The sequence below is a fragment of the Puntigrus tetrazona genome, chromosome 12 (genome assembly GCF_018831695.1).
Source record: "Puntigrus tetrazona isolate hp1 chromosome 12, ASM1883169v1, whole genome shotgun sequence".
NCBI lineage: Eukaryota > Metazoa > Chordata > Actinopteri > Cypriniformes > Cyprinidae > Puntigrus > Puntigrus tetrazona.
In genome coordinates, this window is record NC_056710.1 from 4,865,684 (window position 1) to 4,881,993 (window position 16,310).

General features: G+C 36.9%; 1 pseudogene; it reads right to left on the minus strand.

Moving 5' to 3' along the window:
- Window positions 1-1,686: 1,686 nt before the first annotated feature.
- The window catches only part of LOC122355783, a 57,289-nt pseudogene continuing 42,665 nt past the window's right edge, over window positions 1,687-16,310 (minus strand).

Consider the following 16,310-nt stretch of genomic DNA (forward strand, 5'->3'; position numbering starts at 1 on the left):
CCACTGCCAATGAAACTGCATGTTATATAGACTGGACCAGGGTTGATGTGGATCAATAAACTAAGTGTGCATAAATTGGGTGCTTGCATGATTCTGTCTGCTCCAGCTATTCTTTACAAAAGAATAAATAAATAACTAAATGAAGCCACCCCAAAAAACATAACTGAAGCCGAACAGTCAATAATCCCTATTAATTTACTGTGACATCCTGTTGCAATTATATGTCAATGTGGACAAGTTTTATGGATTTATTTATTTATCTCTATATTTTCTATTTACATTTATTCTTCATTTGTTTATGATCTTATGCAGGTTACTAGAAGTTACAGACTGGCAAGGGTTTCTGGTCCATTGACATATAATGATATTGCACTGCCTGCTTCATCGGAGAGCAAAGGACATTTGGACAGACAGAGAAAGAGACTGGGATGAGCAAGATATTGACACAGGTCAGGAATAGAATTGTAGGCCTCTTTTTGATTGGCTGAGAATTAACTGGACCGGATGTAAGCCATCTAACATTTAAGATTTATTGATTTCTTTATTTTGTGTTTTTAGTTACCTCATTTAGCAGATTCATCTTCCAAATTGTGTTGGGTTTGGGAATGACATCTCTGTTTTCCTGCATTATTTATTCATTTCTTTATTTATTTGAACAATTACCATATTACCCACATCCAATGATTTCCAGTTCAATCCAAAATCAGCGTTAAGAACCTCCTACCTTGATTGGTAGCATTTATTTGTTGAGACATTAATGTGCAACATGATTGTAGGCTATATTTCCAATAAGAGTTCCCCTAGTTGTGGCAGTGATTATTTAGTGTGTGGATATCTTTCATGAATCAGTGATCCACATTTATGTGTCGCCTCATAATTTAAATGACTAAACAATAAGAAATGTCATAATTGTATTTGAATGAAAAATGATGCATGGTGCATTTGCATACTGCTAAACAAAGGCGGATGCATCAAATTCCAGTCAAGTGCTTGTAGTACGCGCACGATGACCGGCAAGCAACCTGGTTCCACAAGGATAAATGTCACTGCAAAATAGCATCAGTAGGATGCCCTGGATGACTTTTTCTCCTCTGTGTAACTTACAGAAAAATCACCAATATCACAATGTAGATAGGACTCAAATTTACATTTTCAGAACTATTTAGATTCTTATCAAGATCCACTAACAAAGAAGAGTTGGCTGGAAATTGTTACATGGCCTGAAGCAAATACATACTCTCCCACATAGATGATTGGAAAGCTTGAGATCAGGTTTAGGTTAAAAAGTGTATGCTCATTATCAGGATGATTGACATAAAAGCTGAGTTTGGAGTAGTTTCCCACCTGTTAACTGTTTGCAATAGGCTAGGTCTGTGTTGCTTTACTTCGTTCGACTGCGGATACGATTTAAGATCACAGTTTACCATCTGTTGATTGATTATGGTGGAAATGGCTAAATGAATAGATCGCTGTTAATTTTTAAAGCCTAAACCTGGTCCTCCAAACACCGTCATCTGTGTGGGTATGTGTGCTTCCGGGCCATGTGACAGTTCCAGCCAACAGTGAATATCTTGATAGAGGCTACAAATGAACTGCAAATGCTGGGAGATTTGATCCCTATTCACGACGATATTATGATTTTTCTGTAAGTTACACAGGAGGAGAAAAAGTCATCCAGGGCATCCTACTGATGCTATTTGCAGTGACATTTATCCTTGTGGAATCATGTTGCTTCGTTTATTATCATGTATGCCACTAAGCAAGCACTTGACTGAATTTGATGCATCCTCGCCTTTGTTTGAAGGTATGCAAATGCACCATGCATCATTTTTCATTCAACACAATTATGACATTTCTTTATTGTTTAGTCATTTAAATTATGAGGCGATTACATAAATGTGGATCACTGATTCATGAAAGATATCCACACTAATTAAATAATCACTGCCACAACTAGGGGAACTCTTATTGAAATATATTTCATAATCATGTTGCAATAGCTTAATGTCTCAACAAATAAATGCCACCAATCAAGGTGCAGGAGTGTTCTTAACGCTGATTTTGATTGAACTGGAAATCATTGATGTGGTAATATGGTAATTGTTCAAATAAATAAAGAAATGAATAAATAATGCAGGAAAAACAGAGATGTCATTCTAAACCCAACACAATTTGGAAGATGAATCTGCTAAATGAGGCAACTAAAACACAAAATAAAGAAATCAATAAATCTTTAATGTTAGATGGCTTCTACATCCGGTCCAGTTAATTCCCAGCCAATCAAAAAAGAGGCCTACAATTCTATTCTGACCTGTGTCAATAGCTTCTGCTTCATCCCAGTCTCTTTCTCTGTCTGTCCAAATGTCCTTGCTCCCCTCCGATGAAGCAGTAGCAATATCATTATATGTCAATGGACCAGAAACCCTTGCCAGTCTGTAATCCTTAGTAACCTGCATAAGATCATAAACAAATGAAGAATAAATGTAAAATAGAAAATATAGAGATAAATAAATAAATCCATAAAACTTGTCCACATTGACATATAATTGCAACAGGATGTCACACAGTAAATTACTAGGGATTATTGACTGTTCGGGCTTGAGTTATGTTTTTGGGGTGGCTCATTTAGTTATTTATTTATTCTTTTAAAGAATAGCTGAGCAGACAGAATCATGCAAGCACCCAATTTTATGCACACTTTAGTTTACGGATCCACATCAACCCTGGTCCAGTCTATAACATGCAGTTTCATTGGCAGTGGATGAAGATTTAGGAAGGCTTATTAAAGAGGTTATTAAGCAAAGCAGTTATTCTGATATTTAGAAGTAGATAACTTAGACACTTAATTGCATCATGAAAGACAATTACGGCATAAATTGTTGTTTAAAACATTAAATGGGACAAAGAATAAATAAATTATATGACCGTTGCAGGGTTGCCAAAGATCTAAGAAAATTTCTGGTATAGAATACTGGAAAAACATTTGTATTATTTTTTCACTGCCAAGGTGCAAGTTGCTCTGAGAAATTTTGCATTTGAGATATTTTCCCAGCTGAAAATGTCTGATAATCATTTGGATAATATAAAAAAAAATTGTAGTATGATTTAGCCTCCTTAGAGACTTTCAGAATGAAAATGTGCATACTATTTGTCGGATTCAAAGAAAAAATGTAATTGGTGGAATATAATAACTCTGTTCACACTTCAAGGCATGTCTCAATGTAAAGCTCATCCAGAAGTAAGATTAGATACCTTATTTTGATCAAAATGGAAAGCATTAATGCATTTGTTGTTTAGAGAAAATACATTTCTAAATGCAGTGCAATGAGCTCAAGTTAAAAAAACAAACAAAAAATGTATTATCCAAGATAGTGCTGAATATGCATTCAATACTGAAGGTGTCAAATAAAATATCTTGTGTACTATGCATTTTTGGAGCATCACATTTTAACTTGCCACTATGTTAACTGTAATATTGTAATTGAGCTCACAGACTAGAACTATAAAGGTTGCTGTCTATGTGGTGAGGTGCCATTTCAGTGAGAATGCTACCTTGAAAGATAGTTGCCTATGTAAACAGCACACAGCAATTCACCGTGTTCTGAAAAAGAGCTGTTGTGTTCTAAAATGGTCTACAATCACTGCTTATTGGTAAATGTGACATTCTAAATTGTAAAGCCTGCTTCATCAAGGGCACTGTTGCACACCCCAAGCACAAAGAAAATTGTGTTGTTATGTTAAATAGGCGGGGGGACCAATTTTGATTTCATCAGGGCACACCTATAACTGTGTGTACTGGAGCTCGACTAAATCGGGGCTCGCGTCTGCTGCGGGATCCTTAAAGTAGAGTGTGGCAGTGTCCTCTCTCTGCTCTGTCTTCCGCGCCCTGAGCTCGGTCACCTCTTTGGGCTGCTCTTGCCGGCAGCGATTGCTGTTCCACCACATTTCCAGGGCGGCCACCAGACAGGCCAACAGGAGCCCGCTGCTAGGATGCAGAAAACGCCGGCGAAGCTATGGAGCTTGAGCGACCGACCATCAGGTTGGACATTACTGTGGCTGTTGAGGTCACAACGGCCAGTCCGAGGCCACCACTTCTGTTTTAAGACATCCAGGTCTCCTTTCTCCTGCAACTCCAGAATCCTGCAAAGGATGACATAAAATGTGCTTATTTAATGTGTTTTACATATGGTTGCTTCCATTCTATATATATATATATATATATATATATATATATATATATATATATACATATTTATATATATTACTTAACCTCGTTCCTGCAGGAGGGAATAGAGACATCATGACTTGGGGATCTCAATTTATCTTAAATTATTTACCATGTTTAATTTCCATAAGATTGTAACCACCTAGCAAACTATCCATAACACCACTGAAAGTGCAGAACAGAAAATCTATTATTTTTGCAGTTCTGTTTGTTGCTAATATATGCACAGAAATGACTTACAGTTGCTTAATAGCTGACTTTTTGTGTGTTGTTGGCATTGAAGGGCTTCTCCACGAATAACACAGGTGTTTCAGTCTCTTCAATGTAAAATGTCACATATAGAAACATGCAAGAGGGCAGCCAAAAGATGAGAGTGGTAGAGAAAACAAATAATGATGTGCCACAAAGAAAAATATTAAGATGAATTCTTAAAATAAGAGGAGATGACATTATGGTTCACTGTGTAATAACCTGCAAGCTCCCTCCAAGCTGCCTTAGAATGCATTTTCCCATTTGCCCAAGGCATTTTTATTTTGAAATGTTTGCCACTCTTTTCTAAGTTGACAGAGTGTAAATAGGAAAGCAGAAGTGAGTAAGGGGGTGGTGGGATTATGACCTAATTTCACAATATTACTTACCTTCAGGTAAAATAAATAAATAAACAAAATTAAATAGAAAAATAAAGTACTGTTTGATTGAAAGATTGAAAACAAAGTTTTGGGTTTCACATGTTCCCAGTTTTGTCTTGTGTTTGGACATGATTGTGTAGTTTGTTGTAACTGTTTGCACGGTTTGTAGTTTTAATTTCTGTTTTGTTGCACTTAATTGTGTCCCCAGGTGTCCTATGTCTTCTCATTAATCTTGTGTATTTAAGCCCTGTGCTGTGTTCGAAACCACCCCCTATTCACTCTTCCCTATATTAGTCTACTAATACAGTCCGGTTGAAGGAGCAAATAAAAACAAGTGTTCAAATTCAAATACTGATAGTCCCGGAAGGGCTGCTGCTATTGCATAGTTTTTGCTTGCTTTTTAACAATCATTAAAAAACTTTGCAGACTGGAAGACTTCAAATAATAATGAAAATATTTTTCTTGAATGCTGTCATGGAAACTAACAGGTATAAACCTCTATTTAAATATTTAATAGTCAATTCTAATTAAATGTATACCTGATATTACGCTGTACTGTTGCCGTAATATAAGCAATTGGACCAGCAATTGGGAAAAAGTGGATGGATTGATGATTTAGCTGTATGCACCATCTTCTGGCAAGACATTCATCATAAGCCTTGCATTATGGGTATTCTTTAGCTGTTGAGTACATGGGATTGATTGATTGGAGTACACTTGATAATATCAACTATGGTTTTAGACACCACTACAAATAGCTAGTGCCCTAATATAGTGCCCTATTTATAGGTATAGATGGTTTTTCATGATCAATAGATCTGTAACGCTAACTATGGCATAATAAATGTCCAAACTCAAGACAAAATATTTGACGTTGGGTATTGCTGGAAGTTGGGTCATGCTAGTATATTCTACATAGATCAATATAGAGTGAGTGAGAAGGCAACTAAAAAGATCATTACCCAGCTTAACAAAATCCTAAGGCAATGCAATTGAACAATCTTAATTGGTTACAAGTAATTATGTAGAGCTTTAAACAGCCAGCTGGTATATCTTATATTCACAAAGGGATCAATTTGTAATGCATGTAAAACTAAACCCAAGAAACAACTGGTAATTTCAAATCAAGGTTTTGTGAGTAGTAAAGAAACTGTAAATTGTGGGAGATTCGAAGTGGCTATGATATTGTGAGACATTTATGTGGTGACAGGTTAATGAAAAACTTGACAAAAATGTCAGCATCATTTTGAAATGGTTTTGCATGCTATTACTATACTTTTACTATACTACTATACTATACATTGGCTTTTGCAGTAGCTAGAGTACAAATCTTTACCATGCAGTTCATTAAATTCCCAAAAGCACGGTACACTTACAATAATAATGGCAATAGCTTTTGCCTGAACAACAAATACTCCTTGCACCAGCTGCATGTTATTTTTTAGGAGGTGAAACATATGTTTTAGCTGGGAGACAAGCAATACGCACTTTTGGGAGATGAGGTCTCGATAAGGACTCCCATGCTGCATGGCGATGCCGTAGCCTTTGCTGCTCATGCTGTTGCCAGCTACAGTAATGGTGCAGTCGTCATCAGTCAGTGCTGCATACTCCACCACGGCCATGTCCCACAGAAATGCGTAAGGTCCTTTTTGGCCTGTAAGAACAAAAAAAACACTCTAAGGTTCAATTTAAAACAGTTTTCTGACCAACACACTTATCTTTGTGTGGTGGGATTGGAGTATAAAGGCCAGTTCACAAAACAATTCATATATTAGTGTTAATGGGTTGTAGCTGTCTTGTCTGCCACTTTAAATGTTTAAGCTAGAATGTTGAGTGGGTTTTGATTAGCTGTGAATAAAAAAAAAAGATAATTTCTTTGTCTCATTATTATTATAACTGTGGTGTGGACATCCCAGTTCTCATAGAACTTTATAACCGTTGTGACTGGTAATAATGAAATGGATCATTATTTATCCTCTAAACTTATTACTGTTTAAGTGTTTTATCATTGCAATAACACTCTGGAGGCTAATCTTGACTAATCTATTGAGTTCTTTCTCGTTAAAAGGAGCTTCATTGATCTACAAGTGCCCTTATTGGCCGATTCAAAGGATTTCACATCCTCAACTCATTATGCACTCTCTAAAAGTTTCTTAATCAAACTCCTCTAGTCTTCCTCTTTGATCTTTCCAAAGTTGTTTCTTTGATTTTCTCAAGAACTGACACTGAATGTCCGTTGTTCATTTCAAAAGGGTACATTAAGAACTTTTAAAAGATGACTTGAAAGAAAAGCCTCTTGTATAGACAATCTGTCATCAATTCTAAATGTTAACAACTGGAGCTAAATTAAAAATATTTTCCCTGCAGTCTCCGAGGTAATAGGCAGTCCACTGAAAATATAAAACAAAATTCAAAAGTAAAACAGTAATTATTAAAGATAAACATTTACTATAAATTAAAAGTTTCTGTAGCCAATTCCATTATAGAAAACAGAAAAATATCTGCCTATATTAACATTACAGTGCCCTTTACTAATATTGGTACCCTTGGTAAATATGAGCAAATGCAGATATGAAAATAAATTTTGATTTTGCTAAAATCATTTGATATAAAATGATCTTTGATTTAATTTAAATGCTTTCTCTAATTCTTGTCACAATTATTGACACCCAATTATTGTAATATCTTTTTCCCAAGATAGCAGCCCTGAGATTTTTTCTTGTAATGCCTGAAGAGTTTGAAGATCACCTGATAAGAGATCAGAGACCATTCCTTAATACAGAAGCTCTCCAGATCCTTCAGAATACGAGCTCTATGTTGGTGCCCCTCTTCATTATTTCACCTTACTTATTTTCTAGAAGGTTCAGGTCAGAGGACTGGGACAGCCATAACAGAAGCTTCATTTCTTGCTCAGTGACCCATTTTTGTGTTTATTTTTATATTTGTTTTGGATTATTGTCCCAATGGAAGATGCAACAAAAGCCTGATATACATTTTCTAACAGAAGCAGTCATCTTTAGCATATATTTTTTTATCTTTTGAATCCATGATGCCATGCATCTGAACGAGTTGTCCAGGACCTCAAAATTGAAGATCCAGCAGTATGGAATACTTTGTCCCTGTTTGTACTGAACCCATTTGGTGGGTTTGCAACCAAAAAGCTTTTTTTTTAGCTTTATGACCCTAAGACTTAGCTAATCTCTGCAATTGACGATTCAAATACCCGCCCTGCTTAGTTACTGTTGCCATGATCGCTAAAACAAAGCTGCTCTCACACTACAAACATTCACATACAGTGTGAAATGCATCACAAAGCAAAGAGAAAATAGACAACACACCGACAGAGAAGACAGAGCAAGGTACCACTGATATTAAACAAGGTCTCAGGACTAAAATTAAATGAATGAACATCACAAAGAATTTTATTATAATTGCGAAACACACCATATTAAGTTTAAGTCCACTGAAATTATTCTACTCTTATGTCTGATTTGTGATTAGGCTAGAAGGGATACAGCTGCTGCTACTGGCATATGCTATTTACATATTTTCTGAGCCAAAAATATAATGTGAAACCTATGAAAATGGTTTTAAAAAGCACATGGTGTTGTACTTTAATTACTTTAGAGTTTTGCAGTGATGGTATTTTTGCAGCAAAGGACCTGTCATAGTTTAATGAGTGAGAAGATCACAGTGAATTATTTTATTATTTAACACCAAGTATTTGACTTCAGTGCTGTAAGAAATTGAGTGCATCACCACGTGACCTTGATCATGTGAAGCAGATTTCCCCATGGTCTTGAGCCACCACTACAGGGTCTCATGTACAGCAGGCCAAAAGGTATCACGTTGGACACAGCTGCCTTCATACCCAGCAGTTTCTAAATCTGCTTGACAGTGAGTGATCTTCTTTGACTCTAACGACTGGGGTGTTGATCGAACAGGAGACAACTGTGCCTGCATTGTGGTCAAATCCCACACCACGCCGAGATAAGTGGTCCTCTGCAAAGCAGAAAGTACACTTTTCTTTAGTCTTAACCCCAGCTCTTTTATGTAGGCGAGAACGACATCTGTTCCAAATGAGCTAAAATAAAAGTATGAGGATGCCCTGGATTTGCAGTGGAGCCAGTGATAGAAGAACAGGAAGAACCTAATACTTTTATGCTTCGCTCAGGAAGAACAGTAAGCCCACATGGAAGGAGTGGCTGAAACCTCAGTAAACGTTCATCCAACTTGAATTTTGATGGTTCAGTCTAGTTCTTGGTGGACCACTCAAGATTTAATGTGGCCACAGAGCAGGTTATCACCTCTACCAGCTCCTCATATTGTTGTAACCTCGTACTGTTGTAATCTATCATAGGATGATAGCCTAAAGTCCGAGTGCACTCCCTGTGGGATAGAAACCACTCTGCCAGAGCATGCTTCCAAACCCTGGGAGGCAGTGCTGTGTCCAGTGGCAAAGGAAGAAGAAAAGGCTTTGCCTGTCTCCATTCGCTCCACGAGATCCACTTATAAAACCCAAGACTCCAAAGTGCACTAATAGGAGCTCCTTATCGAAGAGAGCTCTCTGAGAGTGAAGCTCTGCATGGTGAGGTACCCACAATGCGGACAGCTGGGGCCACACCTACAGCTTCCATAGCTTTGGGCGGAGGTGAAAGATGGTGCCCACTGTCTGTGAGAGGAGATGTCTCTCATGGGATCTCCCATGGAGAGCCATTGAGAAGAGAAATCAGGTACGAGAACCATACAAACAACAACACAAAGATTGTGTTTATCCTTGCCTGTGATGTAACAAGATCAGGGAGAAGCACACATTCTAAACCTTTGTTTGCTGCTGTCTCCCTTCTTATCAGTGACAGACAAGGGACATACACACAGAGCGCTTCAATGAATGACAGAAGGTGCTGCTGTGTTCACCTCACATGCTTTTATAGCTTCCTGGTCACACATTTCCAAAGTGTTTGATGCAGCGCAAATTCCAGAAGGGGAACCAGACTTAGTCCATCATTATGTCCTGAAGACACCATTGCCTGTGCCCAAAGTGAGGTCAGCCTCCTTAATGGGTGAAATTTCACTACAATTAACCCAATTAACAATAAACCCTACAATTCATGGACACATGAAATATGGGATGATAAAAAAGGGTCTCTTACAGTCTGAACCTGTGGGTGTGATTCACATAAATATGTAAGGCCTGCACCAGACATCATATCTGAAGTGTTTGTTCTAAACGGTTGGGGAAAGATTGCTTGCAAACTAGCCTCAGCACTAAAGAGCATGAATTGCACCTTTGGAACATAAATAGCTCTGAAAGCATCTGAACTCCAGACAGGAGCAATTGGGCATTAGCAGTTCCTATAATTAAGTCATGTCACAGACGAGCCAGCTACAAAGGCATGATTTGGTGAAGTGCAAATCCATAGACTTAGAACTCCAACTGACACTCACATTCCATTTTAGAACACCAGGTAAATGCCTCTATTCATACCTCTTCAGCACTAGCTTGTAAATGCTTGTAATTCAAGTCATTTTACTGATTGTGACAGCAAACATGCAGGCTTTGCTGAACCACCAAACATGCAGTTTATATAGCTCCAGTTAGGATTTCAGATTACTCTAATAAGTTACTCTAAAACTTTAGAATCTTTAATTAAATTAATTAAATTACTTTAAAAATGATTCTCTCCAAAAGTATTTGATTTCTTATTACTAATTGTTTTCTAAATCCTTTATCAACTTAATTATTATATCTGGTCACACTTTAGATTAGGGTCCATTAGTCATTAGAAATGCATATTCAAAGAACTCAAAAGAAAAATATAAACACAAAGTACATATGCAGTATATATGCAGTATACTTTTATAAAAACCCGATTTAATCTCAAATAAATAGTACATTTACAAAGCCTACTACTAGTACATTGGTATTAGTATAGTACACAAAGTAGACTTTTAGGTGTGCAAGTTAAATAATTTTTTTTCTTTTCTACACATCCCGTCTTTACCATATGCATCAATCATATTCAGGCAGGCAAGATGCTTAAATGTACACACCTACATACATGTCAACTGTCTTCTAAAAGTTTGTTTGTTTAATGATTTTGGATCAGTAAATTCTCTGATGACTCAATGTCCAGAGCTCAGGATATTCTAGAATTCATTTAGTATTTCCTCTAGCCATCACCATCACTGTTGTATGTTGAATATTTGATCATAGCAACTGGCTTGCCAAACATTTTTGCTGTTCTCTGAGCAAAAGGCAATTAAATTTTGATGCAAATAAGAGATTAAAGACTGAAAGCTTCTCCCAAAAAGTTTTCATAAATCTCTGAAATCATATAGAATATAGGTGAGAAACAATCATACCTTGCGTATGCCTTCAGAAGGGCTAGAAACTGAGAAATCCTGTCCATTGTTTTTGCTGATTGTCCTCCACAGCTCTGCATATGTGCTGTCCTGCTCCAGTGGGTTTGTACCTTTGGCTCTGAAGTAATCATACACTGCTGAGTCTCTAACAGTGCCGTAGGCATAGTCCATCTGTCTTGCAAGATCCTGAAACGTTCTGTTGGATAGATAGACAAGATCAGGTAAAAAAAGTTAAAAAAGATCCTGTTAAAAAAGTTTAATTGTCATTGTGGGAGTTTATTCTAATCTTACTATAAGTAGGAGCAATATAAATATAAATATATATAGTGGACTATTAAAGGCAGAGAAACACTTAAAGTGTACATGGGATGTTCTCTGTCTCACAAGAATTCTAATGTTTGGCCTGATTTCATGCACTGCTTCATTTGCTTAGATTCTATACAGCATTTTTCAATCAATTAAAAAGTGAAGTAGTACACAGAATTAGTTAAGTTAAAGTTTGATTTGAGAATAGATATGGCTTTCTTTTACTCTCCTGAATTCTTTCACAACTTGTAACATTCCAAATCAACATGTTTAATGCAAGTACTTGCATCTGAAATTACGAAATACATTTTATGTGTATGTACATAAAGCCTGTCAGTAAGCATTAGAGTACCACCTCAGGCTGAATAACTCAATGACACTAGACCATAGCCAAAAATGTGTGTGCCTGTGTTGAGCAAACACTTATATCATATGCAATGATGTTATATCATATGCAATCTTGGCTACTAGCACACTTCTTTCTGTTCATCTGCAGACTTCATTTACAAATGAATAGTGGAAAGTTTATGAATTTGTTCTTGAATTTTTACCTATTATATTCATATAAGCAAAGTATGAGTCTGTGCTCCCCCTGCATCTAAAGAAACATGCTTAATATAAGTCAAAACATGCACCTCTTCAGGTGTGTTTTTATTACACAGTGTCTGATAGCAATTGGGTGCTATTTTTTGACTGACATTTGCATTAGGTTAATCGTTTCTCAGCTTTTGAAAGGCACATTAACCACACTCAAATTTTTATTTTAGCCACTTTTAATTCCACAAAATATTTTCTATTTGTACCTGTTTTATATGTGTAGAGATTCAAATATGTTCTTGCTGAGACCTTCTAGCAAGCCTTGAGGATCAGCAGCATTCCAGAGGCAAGTATTCAAAAAAATATGTACTTGAAATACAAAATACTATTTTGTACTGTGTATTTTACAGTTGCAGTTGGACAATTTATTCAACAGAAAAAAGAGAGCTCATTTTCAAGAATTAGGAAAAAGTCTTGGTTACATAAGGTAACTTGAAGAAGCGGGTCAACACTAGGGGTTGCACTTAGGAACTCAGACACCGCTGACATCCAATGAAATTGACAAACAAAATTTGTATAGCTGATCATATTCCAGATATCTGGGAATAAATAGACCAATGTGGAATTTGTTCACTTAGCTTGTTCTGAGGAGCCAAAAAGTGACTAACTCAGTGGCAGTTTATGTTTGTGGCAAAGCGACACAACATCTCCATCAGGAACTGAGGGTTACCACACTTAACCAAAACACAATCTGTTAACTTTGATAATATGTAGCTGATCACAAAGCTTTCCTCAGCACTCTGTCCCGAGGAAATGTTGTGTCCTTAATAGGAACCAAGCACTGGAAGATACACCTATAGGACCACCATAGGAGTCACAACATACAGAGCACTAATCCAGTATGAGAGTTCCTCTTTGTGTGAGAGTGCTTGGCTATTATATCCATATACCCATTTGAGGGTGGTGAGAATGAAAAAGCTGGAGCTCCTGCTGTGTTCTGAAGATAAGGTTCCTTCCACAATTTTGTCAGCTTCTCATGAACTTCAGGGAAGAAAGAAACTACAGGGGAGCATGGGTGAGTGTCAACCTCGGTCCCCAAGAACCAATCATCCAACTGAGAATGCTAAGGATAGGGTGGGGGAGTACACTTGAGCTACCTAGGTAAGCATTCACTGTAAAAATGTAAAAAACAAAAGTTGTTTCAAGTTGTTACCATGCTGCCTAAAAATTTAGTAAGGTCAACGTAAATGACAACTAAAATATTTTAGTTGACTCAACAAAAAAAAAATGTTAGGCAGCATGGTAACAAGGTATTTCAAGTTGAAACAACTTTGTTTTTTACAGTGCTGTAGTGAACTCAGCCTCAGACTAAAACAAAGCACCTAGGGATTCTGCTCTAGTTGAGTCATCTGCTTCCATTTATTCCAGCTGCGAATGTCACCACTGCTGCGATTGATTGTCACTGTCTGTGATTCATTGTGCTCACAAGCCCGAATGAGAAATCAAACTAATTTGGTAACTCTAGTGAAAGACATGGTGGGGGAGGAATTAGAGATGTGCAGAGATTTGCAAAGCTACTCTTGCAACATCCCTTTGATTTCCCTCAACACACATCACTGACACCTTGTACCCAGCAGTAGAAAGACCAGAAATGGAAGTAGCTGAGGTAATGGCCTTTTAGAAAAAAATCACAAGCACAAAGTCTTGAGGCTGTGTCCTCAGAGAAAGGACAAAACTTGGAATGCTTAACAATCAAAAATATTCCAATTTACAGATGTTTTTCTTAAATTCCTGTGTCCTTGTACTCTTTCGCTTTATCATTCTCTTACTTACAGTATGTGGATGGAAAAGGTAAGATGCAAAGAAATTAAGCAAGAAAAAAAGAAAGAAATGAGAATTACCCATGGAGTTAAATTATAGTAAAATGCAATAGTCAGTTAAACCTTTGCACACAGTATTGCTACAGCATACAAAATGTTTAACCCTTTCAGTGGTAAGTTTAAAATATGCTAGTGGTCCACCAGAGTGAGTTTTTTTAGGTGACTGTAATTTAAAACATGCTTAATGTTTGCTTAATCAGATTATATGCAAGGGTGAACTTGTGAAATGTTCTTGATAGTGATCTACAACATGAGATGGGTGTCTGAAACTTAAAATATGCATTTATGTGGATAAGAATACTGCATAGTTGTGATAATATGACAAGAATAGTGCACATCTCTCTGGCTCAGTGCCAGCAAACGTGCTAAAGTGCAGTTTGAATTATGTGACATCACTGAATATTTTAAATCCCATGTGTGGAACCATACTCCCAGAGGCATGGGAATAAAAATCCCATATGTGGGACCGTATTGCTCAACAGGTAAAGTACATATTATACTTGCTAGCCAATTTAACAAAACAAAAACCACCACGACCACCACCAACCTATCAGTTTGCCTTAGCAAAACCACATTTTTATCTGATAAAGAAAGGGAAGATTGATTGGTTTTGGTTGGTGATTTGTAAACATTATTAAGACCATAAAGCGTAGACATTTTAATGTACCTATGGTCTTGAATTACACAATGTTCTGTTTTTTGGAAGGCATGTTGGAGGCCCAAACTTAAAAAATTAGTTTGTCACTTTTATTTAAAAAAAAAAGTTTTTAAACAAGCAAGATCACTGGCTGACTAACTCTGCCTAAAGCTGCTCTGTTTAATTTCTTCAGGTCAGAATTTATTAATTTATCATGTTAATGGTGCCACAGGATTCATCCAGAATTCAGCCCGCATATATCAACAGGACAGGGACCTAACTTGGCAAGAGCTAACTTTAAAGTCCAAAGACAACTCTGTAAGTAATGTGAGATGTTGGGCAATCTGTACTGCTAATGGAGCTGTCAGGCCCAGCCGATGAAACATAAGCCAGTGAAAGGAAATGTTTCACTCTTTAATGCCAGTTTGCTCATCTGTCTATCAGGAAAACATTTGGAGTTGGTATACAACCAGGTATATATATTAAGGGCAATTTTTGCTTATATACTCTGATATTTTCTTATTATATACAGTGCCTTACAAAAGTATTTACCCCCAACATTTCATTATGTTGCTGCCTTATGTTGAATTGCTTTAAATTAAAAACAGTGTTTTGACATCTTTGCAATTTATTAAAAATAAAAAAGGCCCAACAGCTGGAAATGCATATCAGAGCAAAATCAAGCCCTGAGATCAAGATAACTGCCTGTAGAGCTCAGAAACAGAAATGAATCAAAGCACAGGTCTGGGAAAGTTGCTGCACTGAAAAAATTGCTGCACTGAAGGTTCTTGTAATTAATGGAAAAGGGTTAGTGTGGTGACCAAGAAGCTGATGATAATAAGGGCAATTTTAAGCTCCATGGTGGTGTGGGAAACATCAATCCACAAATAAAAAACATTCAGAATTTGCAAAAAAGCACCTAAAGCACAGTGAGACTATGAGGTCTGATGGAACTCAATTCCAAGCATCATGTCTAAAGGAAATCAAACTAAATCAAACAAAAATGTGTTGGCAGCATCCTTAGACATATCATAGGAGAAGAAAAGCTCAATGCACCAAAATATTGAGAGCCTTTATGAGAACTTGCTGTCCAACAGGACAATGACTCTAAAAGTGGCTTATACAGAACTCTGTGAATGTCCTTGAGTGGCCCAGCCAGGGCCTGGGCTGGAACCCAATCAAATATTTCTAGAGAAACCTGAAAATGTGCATCTGCCCCCATCCAAGCTGACAGAGCTTGAGAGATGAAAAGATGAGGAGAAGAATGGCAGATAATGCTGATGTGCAAAGCATGCCACTAAGCACTAAGCTCAGCTACGCACTGATTTAAGGGTTTAAATACTTATGTAATGTACTTATTATACTTATATGCACTTATTTTTTTTTTTATTATAATTTTAAGTTGTGAAAGTTCTGTTTTGTGGAGCATAGAGAGTAGATTGATGTGGGAACAAATGAAAGCAGTTTAACACAAGGCTGCCACATAACAAAAAGTGAAATAAACAAAGAGGTCTTAATACTTTTGCAAGGCATTGTATATAGAGGCGCTGGGTTTTATCAGGTTTGCAAGAAAACCCTATAGGACAGTGACCCTGCAGGACAGAGTTTGCTTGTTAAAACTCAATAGGCTCAGGGAGGCTTCCTGTTGTAAATTTTACTGTTGGTGTCACTGTTGGACAGTCATTTTAAAAAGATTTGTGATTTATCTTTTTTTTTTTTTTTTACTGTCA